Source organism: Schistocerca cancellata, chromosome 9 (assembly GCF_023864275.1).
Source record: "Schistocerca cancellata isolate TAMUIC-IGC-003103 chromosome 9, iqSchCanc2.1, whole genome shotgun sequence".
NCBI classification, from domain to species: Eukaryota; Metazoa; Arthropoda; class Insecta; order Orthoptera; family Acrididae; genus Schistocerca; species Schistocerca cancellata.
Window position 1 is genome coordinate 26,786,498 of NC_064634.1, and position 10,369 is coordinate 26,796,866.

Sequence of the window (10,369 nt, forward strand, 5' to 3'; positions counted from 1 at the left end):
TGTTTTGTAAATTAGTTACAGTGTTAATCTTACGTATTAAAGTGTATAAACTAAATTATGGCACCAAGTCAACCAAAACATGAGACGCTGTCTTTGCAACCGGACGCTGGGCCCACTGACGTGAGTGGGTGGGTGGGTCAGTACAGCTGACGTTAACTGCACAACGGTAGCAGAATTCACTGACGTGCAACTCATTGACGCTGTAACTCGAGCAGCCGATGAGAACGAGAAAGATGATCACGACAACAAAGACAATGAATCTATGGCTCTCGTATGACATACACAGGTGGAGCAAATAAAAGAGGCCCAGACCAACTGTGGCAGCCATAATGGAGGAGGAAAAGGCCTACAGTTACTTCCCAACAGTATGGAGCAGCTGCCCATACGGTCGACCGAACCTTGGAGCACGCTTACACAATCTTGACACCTGACAGAGTTGTTAGCAGAGACGTTAGTCAGGTCACCTGATCTGTCAGTATTCGATTAATTTGTGTGAGAAGCTCTCAAGTCTAGGGGGTATCGCAACAACACTCACAGCCTTCAACAACTGCAGCAGAACATTTGGGATGAGATTACAGCAATTACTGCAGAGTGGAAATCTCATTTTGGAAACATCCCCCAGGCTGTGGCTAAGCCATGTCTCCGCAGTATCCTTTCTTTCAGGAGTGCTAGTTCTGTAAGGTACGCAGGAGAGCTTCTGTAAAGTTTGGAAGGTAGGAGACGAGATACTGGCAGAAGTGAAGGTGTGAGTACCGGGCGTGAGTCGTGCTTCTGTAGCTCAGATGGTAGAGCACTTGCCCGCGAAAGGCAAAGGTCCCGAGTTCGAGTCTCGGTCGGGCACACAGTTTTAATCTGCCAGGAAGTTTCATATCAGCGCACACTCCGCTGCAGAGTGAACATCTCATTCTGGATACAGCAGTCCAGTTTCTATCTGCCTACATTAACTTGCTCACCAAGGCTCAAAAGTGTCAAGAGATGAATGGTGGTCAGTTCCAACAGCTGCTATACTCAGATTAGTATTGTGTTTCCTTTGCCCGCATCTCGTGGTCGTGCGGTAGCGTTCTCCTTCCCACGCCCGGGTTCCCGGGTTCGATTCCCGGCGGGGTCAGGGATTTTCTCTGCCTCGTGATGGCTGGGTGTTGTGTGCTGTCCTTAGGTTAGTTAGGTTTAAGTAGTTCTAAGTTCTAGGGGACTTATGACCACAGCAGTTGAGTCCCATAGTGCTCAGAGCCATTTGAACCATTTTTTGTGTTTCCTTTCCTCTGCTGTGTTTATTTGTACCGTGGAACTCTGTTCTCCTGGCCACTTTTTTTTTGCCTCACGCTGTAGATGCCAAAAATGCGTTCGATATAGCTCTTCAATAGATCGAACAAAACTCTACGTCCATTCTAACAAACATTTTGTGGTTTAGGAAATGCCGGAACATCGCGGCAAAATCAAGGTTGTCCTCTGATAAGCAAAAGAACGTTTCAGACTTTTTTTCCATCCTGCTTACGAACAGCACATTTTTTACCGTGTGATTTCTCTTGTTTTAGACACTTAAGTGCATTTCAGCTGCGTGTCAATGCAGTATTGTAATAAAGCATGTACAAATGTTAAATTTTCGCTCCCAGTAACCGTACGATACATATGTATTTTAGAGTACAGCTTAATGTTAAATATTTCTTCTAAACTCGTGTTAGTAAGTATCTGGTTGGTAAGTGAGAAATTTGTAGAATTATTTTCATATGGAAATACTTAAACATCTGTCCAGGACAATAGAACTGTGTTAAAATTAAATTTTGACCGGAAGCATGTGAAGCTCACGCTAAACGATGTAAAATCCAGACCAGGCGGTAAATCAAACAATTTGCCTGCGCGAAAGCTATTCCTTTTCAATAAAATTTGCATGAGCCATCTGACTGTAAAACAAAATGATACAGATTAAAATGTTGTCCCTGAATACTGCTAATCTTTATCTTAGTCTTTCTAAAAATGACAGCCGCGCGGGATTAGCCGAGCGGTCTGGGGCGCTGCAGCCGTGGACTGTGCGGCTTGTCCCGGCGGAGGTTCGAGTCCTCCCGCGGGCATGAGCACTATGGGACTTAACATCTATGGTCATCAGTCCCCTAGAACTTAGAACTACTTAAACCTAACTAACCTAAGGACATCACACAACACCCAGCCATCACGAGGCAGAGAAAATCCCTGATCCCGCCGGGAATCGAACCCGGGAACCCGGGCATCGGAAGCGAGAACGCTACCGCACGACCACGAGATGCGGGCTTAGGGACTGATGACCTTAGCAGTCAAGTCCCATAAGAATTCACACACATTTGAACATTTTTTAAAAATGACGGTATCAGAACTGTAGATGTAAACAGCAGATGAACATAAAATTTGATGCATTTAACTTTCTGATAAAACTGCTTGAAAACTCACAAGACAGCACTTTTCTGAAATATTCAACTAGTATTAATCCTCTGGGGACAACGGCCTTGCCGCAGTGGTAACACTGGTTCCCCTCAGATCACTGAAGTTAAGCACTGTCGGCCTGGGCTAGCATCTGGATGGGTGACCATCCGGTCTCCCTAGCGCTGTTGGCAAGCGGGGTGCCCTCAGCCCCTGTGAGGCAAACTGAGGAGCTACTTGACTGAGAAGTAGCGGCTTCGTACACGGAAACTGACGTAGGCCGGGAGAGCGGTGTGCTGACCACATGCTCCTGCATGTCCGCATCCAGTGACGCCTGTGGTCTGAGGATGGCACGGCGGCCGGTCGGTACCGTTGGGCCTCCGTGGTCTTTTCGGGAGGATTAATCCTCTGGAATGGTTTGATATTTTCATAGATACATTCCGACAATCACTGTACCTTACAGCGGACATGAATTTTAACGATGATTAAATTTGTTTTCCTACCTGCTCTGCAGATGACGAAGAAATTGAAGACATGTATGATGATATAAAAGAAATTATTCAGATAGTGAAGGGAGACGAAAATTTAATAGTCATGGGTGACTGGAATTCGAGTGTAGGAAAAGGGAGAGAAGGAAACGTAGTAGGTGAATATGGATTGGGGCTAAGAAATGAAAGAGGAAGCCGCCTGGTAGAATTTTGCACAGAGCACAGCTTAATCATAGCTAACACTTGGTTTAAGAATCATGATAGAAGGTTGTATACATGGAAGAACCCTGGAGATACTAAAAGGTATCAGATAGATTATGTAATGGTAAGACAGAGATTTAGGAACCAGGTTTTAAATTGTAAGACACTTACAGGGGCAGATGTGGACTCTGACCACAATCTATTGGTTATGACCTGTAGATTAAAACTGAAGAAACTGCAAAAAGGTGGGAATTTAAGGAGATGGGACCTGGATAAACTGAAAGAACCAGAGGTTGTACAGAGTTTCAGGGAGAGCATAAGGGAACAATTGATGGGAATGGGGGAAAGAAATACAGTAGAAGAAGAATGGGTAGCTTTGAGGGATGAAGTAGTGAAGGCAGCAGAGGATCAAGTAGGTAAAAAGACGAGGGCTAGTAGAAATCCCTGGGTAACAGAAGAAATATTGAATTTAATCGATGAAAGGAGAAAATATAAAAATGCAGTAAATGAAGCAGGCAAAAAGGAATACAAACGTCTCAAAAATGAGATCGACAGGAAGTGCAAAATGGCTAAGCAGGGATGGCTAGAGGACAAATGTAAGGATGTAGAGACTTATCTCACTAGGGGTAAGATAGATACTGCCTACAGGAAAATTAAAGAGACCTTTGGAGATAAGAGAACCACTTGTATGAACATCAAGAGCTCAGATGGAAACCCAGTTCTAAGCAAAGAAGGGAAAGCAGAAAGGTGGAAGGAGTATATAGAGGTTCTATACAAGGGCGATGTACTTGAGGACAATATTATGGAAATGGAAGAGGATGTAGATGAAGATGAAATGGGAGATACGACACTGTGTGAAGAGTTTGACAGAGCACTGAAAGACCTGAGTCGAAACAAGGCCCCCGGAGTAGACAACATTCCATTGGAACTACTGACGGCCTTGGGAGAGCCAGTCCTGACAAAACTCTACCATCTGGTGAGCAAGATGTATGAAACAGGCGAAATACCCTCAGACTTCAAGAAGAATATAATAATTCCAATCTCAAAGAAAGCAGGTGTTGACAGATGTGAAAATTACCGAACTATCAGTTTAATAAGCCACAGCTGCAAAATACTGTAAGTAGGCTGTTTATGTTTTCTTTATGTAAGTAGGCTGTTTAGGTTCTTATATTGGTAACGCCGCCACCACGTAGCGCTCTCTGTACGAAAATCACTGGCTGTGCTGTGTGCAGTCTGTGGCTAGTTTGCATTGTTGTCTGCCATTGTAGTGTTAGGCAGCGGCAGCTGGCAGTAGTTCGAGTAACGAAGATTTTTGTGAGGTAAGTGATTTCTGAAAGGTATAGTTTAATGTTACTCAGGGCCATTCTTTTGCAGGGATCTTTGATAGTCAGATTGCGTTGCGCTAAAAATATTGTGTGTCAGTTTAAGCACAGTTTTGTATAAATTGTTCAAAGGGGACGTTTCATATAAAACAAACCAGAATAAATAATGTCTAAGCATATTTACAAGGTAAATAACATATTATTAATGCCAATTATATTTGAGGAGAACAGTATTCCTCATCGATGCGTATTACGCTGTTGAGGTATGTTTATGATCAATAAGCTGAGAGTCGTACTTTACGAGTTATGAAATGTGTGTAAATGCGTGAATGTATCACAATGCTGGCGAAAATTTTTTGGACACTGTTATATTCATAGGATTTTGTTTCTACACATTTGTGACGTAAATTTTCGACCTGTGAAATTTTCATATGAGACTGTCACTGTAGCGGAAACTGGTGTCGTAAATATTTCCGTAAGAAAGTTAAGTGACCACCTGCACGTAATGCGTTGTGGGCACACAGCTGTGTCAAACACCTGGAGAACAAGCCTTTAGGGTGTGCCTTTCCGGAAGCACAGGTAGAAAAAAAAGAAAAAAGGCAGGCCTTTATCCTCGCCATTGACATTCCTTTAGAGAAAATATTGCAAATGCGACACCCTCATTACTTCCATTAACCTTGATATTGACATTCCTTTGTAGAAAGCATCGCAAATATTACACGCTCATTACCTGAAAACATATGATTACTCGTACTTTGTGCTAATTACTGAAATGCTTATGAATTGATGGGAAATATTCGTACATCTGCACACCTGATTTTGACAAGTGTCTTTCTACGAGAGTTGAGAGCTACTGACTTACGAAATGCCACATGACTATTGAATGATATTTTTATGCTTTGGTTTGCGTAATTGCTTATTTCATTTGATATCTGGTTTCCAGCTGTGTTGCAGCATTGCTTTTATAAAATAAAATGCATTTGCTAATGTGAACACTTTCTGTCAACAGATCTATTAAATAATTATTTTATGATCCACATTCTTTAAAAAAGGAGCACTTGGAAAGGAAAGAACAATAAGAAGGAACTAGTAACAGTAACACATAATTTTCTTTTCAAGTACATGGTAATATTTTTTTTACAATAAGTTGTGGTGGTGCACCACTTTAATTACGTAGACATTAAGATGTGAATAGACATTTCCCTTGTCTGCATTATTGTCTTTAGTGTAATGTTTTTTCTGCTTGAGCTACGTCATGTTTAGATATAAGTTATTTCTGCTGCTGTTTGCCAGGCATAGTGTTACTGAATTTCACTTTGTATTACTCTGTTAAGCTAGTTTTACTACTGATTTATTTTTAGTTGCTGCCCATTGGCTCATATTAGTTGTAGTGCTGCAATTGATTTACCTATTTAAATTTTTTGTCATTGATGTTTGTATTAATTGTTTTATGTGATGCTGCATTGCCTCGTCCCTTAGTTTAGCATCTGAGCTCAATAGATTTAAGTTAGCTTAAGAGGGGGTAGACTATATAAGAGAATGAGTTGCGATGAATTGGAAGAAATGCATTGAGAAGTTATACGAAAATAAGTACAGAAAACAGGTTTAGGTAGGATTTTCTTGGAAATAAATGATGAGGTAAGCAATGTGTGAACATATAAATACAGAAAGCATGCTTAGATTGAATTTTTTTGGTGGAAACAAAGGATGAAATACGAGGAAAGATACACTCCTGGAAATGGAAAAAAGAACACATTGACACCGTGTGTCAGACCCACCATACTTGCTCCGGACACTGCGAGAGGGCTGTACAAGCAATGATCACACGCACGGCACAGCGGACACACCAGGAACCGCGGTGTTCGCCGTCGAATGGCACTAGCTGCGCAGCATTTGTGCACCGCCGCCGTCAGTGTCAGCCAGTTTGCCGTGGCATACGGAGCTCCATCGCAGTCTTTAACACTGGTAGCATGCCGCGACAGCGTGGACGTGAACCGTATGTGCAGTTGACGGACTTTGAGCGAGGGCGTATAGTGGGCATGCGGGAGGCCGGGTGGACGTACCGCCGAATTGCTCAACACGTGGGGCGTGAGGTCTCCACAGTACATCGATGTTGTCGCCAGTGGTCGGCGGAAGGTGCACGTGCCCGTCGACCTGGGACCGGACCGCAGCGACGCACGGATGCACGCCAAGACCATAGGATCCTACGCAGTGCCGTAGGGGACCGCACCGCCACTTCCCAGCAAATTAGGGACACTGTTGCTCCTGGGGTATCGGCGAGGACCATTCGCAACCGTCTCCATGAAGCTGGGCTACGGTCCCGCACACCGTTAGGCCGTCTTCCGCTCACGCCCCAACATCGTGCAGCCCGCCTCCAGTGGTGTCGCGACAGGCGTGAATGGAGGGACGAATGGAGACGTGTCGTCTTCAGCGATGAGAGTCGCTTCTGCCTTGGTGCCAATGATGGTCGTATGCGTGTTTGGCGCCGTGCAGGTGAGCGCCACAATCAGGACTGCATACGACCGAGGCACACAGGGCCAACACCCGGCATCATGGTGTGGGGAGCGATCTCCTACACTGGCCGTACACCACTGGTGATCGTCGAGGGGACACTGAATAGTGCACGGTACATCCAAACCGTCATCGAACCCATCGTTCTACCATTCCTAGACCGGCAAGGGAACTTGCTGTTCCAACAGGACAATGCACGTCCGCATGTATCTCGTGCCACCCAACGTGCTCTAGAAGGTGTAAGTCAACTACCCTGGCCAGCAAGATCTCCGGATCTGTCCCCCATTGAGCATGTTTGTGACTGGATGAAGCGTCGTCTCACGCGGTCTGCACGTCCAGCACAAACGCTGGTCCAACTGAGGCACCAGGTGGAAATGGCATGGCAAGCCGTTCCACAGAACTACATCCAGCATCTCTACGATCGTCTCCATGGGAGAATAGCAGCCTGCATTGCTGCAAAAGGTGGATATACACTGTACTAGTGCCGACATTGTGCATGCTCTGTTGCCTGTGTCTATGTGCCTGTGGTTCTGTCAGTGTGATCATGTGATGTATCTGACCCCAGGAATGTGTCAATAAAGTTTCCCCTTCCTGGGACAATGAATTCACGGTGTTCTTATTTCAATTTCCAGGAGTGTATATGGAATGAAGTTTTGGGGTGGACTGCAGTACCAAATGTTACACTGAAAACAAACCCTGTCCTTTCCTATTGTGTTATCCCACTATGTGTTTGTGTACCCTTGTGTAGTTTTTTTCTTCCTGTCTCTGTGTAGTTTCATAGAATTTTTTCTTCTTTTAATATTAAGCTACATTCACTATGATGAGGAATACTGTTCTCCTCAAATATAATTGGCATTAATAATATGGTATTTTCTTTGTAAAGATGTTTAGACATTATTTATTCTGTTCTGTTTTAATGCTCATGTGTGAAGTTGATGTTCCGAAAGTGATTCTGATATTTTATGTATGTACTTATGTCATAATTCCTGTAACACTGATGTATATGTTTATTTTTATTCTGTTGTAAAGCCTGTACTACAAATGTTATCTGTATTGTTATGTTTTTAATGATGTATTTTGTACCTTTGTAATTGTATTCTCGTGTTATAATATTGTAATTGACGCCAGTTAATCAAATTAAGTAACTTGTAAGCATTCATTTCACTGCGCACATTTCTGTTGGTCATAGTATATGGACAATATGTGAGAAGTTGGGGCTCTTAGTGTTTACATGTGTGTTGATAATTCAGCAAGGGACTGGATAACAGCATTGCTGGTTCTAAGGACAATTCGAAAAACTTTGTGAGTGCACAAGCGGTGGTTATGGACTTGCTATATTCTCCGCAAGACTCTTCGATGGTGAATGTGCACCTGCACCGTCGCAGCAGATGGCTGCTGGCCATCTATACCAGGAATACAGTGGGTCTACACCTTTGATGACCCACCAATACCATTATTTCTACAAGGACTACAGTGGGTCTGCATCTCTGATGACCAACAAATACCACAATCTCTACCAGGACTACAGTGGGTCTACTCTGTGATGACCTACCTACCAATCTTCTTCAAAACTTCGACTGACTCTGCTGTGGGTTTGCTCTGTTGTGGCCCATTACCTGTCTGCATGTCAAGAGTCAGCACTGTCTTTCCGTTGGAAGGACAACACTACTTCTTCAAGACTGCATGGAAATCCACTACTTCTGTGTGCAATTTCTTTTACTAATGAGACTTTGTGAAAAACAAAAACTGTAATTACTATTATGATGAATGATCAGGACTATCTTTATGGACTGTGAGAAAATTTTAGCTTTTGACCAACATTGTATCAATAAGTGTGTGCATTTTATATCTTTGTTACTGTAATTGTGAAAAATTTTTTTCAAATCTGTATTGGCCAGTGCCCAACACCATTTGTAAAAATTTTTTGTGGGGAGCTTGGGGGCTATGTAAGTAGGCTGTTTATGTTTTCTTTATGTAAGTAGGCAGTTTAGGTTCTTATATTGGTAACGCCGCCGCCACGTAGCGCTCTCTGTACGAAAATCACTGGCTGTGCTGTGTGCAGTCTGTGGCTAGTTTGCATTGTTGTCTGCTATTGTAGTGTTAGCCAGCGGCAGCTGGATGTTAACAGCGCGTAGCGTTGCGCAGTTGGAGGTGAGCCGCCAGCAGTGGTGGATGTGGGGAGAGAGATGGCGGAGTTTTGATAATTTGTAATACTGGATGTCAATTATGAATATTAAGGTAAATACATTGTTTGTTCTCTATTAATATCTTTCATTTGCTAACTATCCCTATCAGTAGTTAGTGCCCTCAGTAGTTTGAATCTTTTATTTAGCTGGCAGTAGTGGCGCACGCCGAATTGCAGTAGTTCGAGTAACGGAGATTTTTGTGAGGTAAGTGATTTCTGAAAGGTATAGTTTAATGTTACTCAGAGCCATTCTTTTGCAGGGATCTTTGATAGTCAGATTGCGTTGCGCTAAATAATATTGTGTGTCAGGTTAAGCACAGTCGTGTATAAATTGTTCTAAGGGGATGTTTCAATACCAACACGAATTCTTTACAGACGAATGGAAAAACTAGTAGAAGCCGACCTCGGGGAAGATCAGTTTGGATTCCGTAGAAATACTGGAACACGTGAGGCAATACTGACCTTACGACTTATCTTAGAAGAAAGATTAAGGAAAGGCAAACCATTGTTTCTAGCATTTGTAGACTTGGAGAAAGCTTTTGACAATATTGCCTGGAATACTCTCTTTCAAATTTTAAAGGTGGCAGGGGTAAAAAACAGGGAGCGAAAGGCTGTTTACAATTTGTACAGAAACCAGATGGCAGTTATAAGAGTCGAGGGGCATGAAAGGGAAGCAGTGGTTGGGAAGGGAGTAAGACAGGTTTGTAGCCTCTCCCCGATGTTATTCAATCTGTATATTGAGCAAGCAGTAAAGGAAACAAAAGAAAAATTCGGAGTAGGTGTTAAAATCCATGGAGAAGAAATAAAAACTTTGAGATTCGCCGATGACATTGTAATTCTGTCAGAGACAGCAAAGGACTTGGAAGAGCAGCTGAACGGAATGGATGGTGTCTTGAAGGGAGGGTATAAGATGAACATCAACAAAAGCAAAACGAGGATAATGGATGTAGTCGAATTAAGTCGGGTGATGTTGAGGGAATTAGATTAGGAAATGAGACGCTTAAAGTAGTAAAGGAGTTTTGCTATTTGGGGAGAAAAATAACTGATGATGGTCGAAGTAGAGAGGATATAAAATGTAGACTGGCAATGGCAAGGAAAGCGTTTCTGAAGAAGAGAAATTTGTTAACGTCGAGTATAGATTTAAGCGTCAGGAAGTCATTTCTGAAAGTATTTATATGGAGTGTAGCCATGTTATGAAGTGAAACATGGACGGTAAATAGTTTGGACAAGAAGAAAATAGAAGCTTTCGAAATGTGGTGCTACAGAAGAAT

The 10,369-nt window shown here is 42.9% G+C and overlaps 1 pseudogene; it reads left to right on the forward strand.

The window, feature by feature from the left end:
* Positions 1–2,467: 2,467 nt before the first annotated feature.
* LOC126102308 (5S ribosomal RNA) lies at positions 2,468–2,585 on the forward strand (annotated as a pseudogene).
* The last annotated feature ends 7,784 nt before the right edge of the window (positions 2,586–10,369 follow it).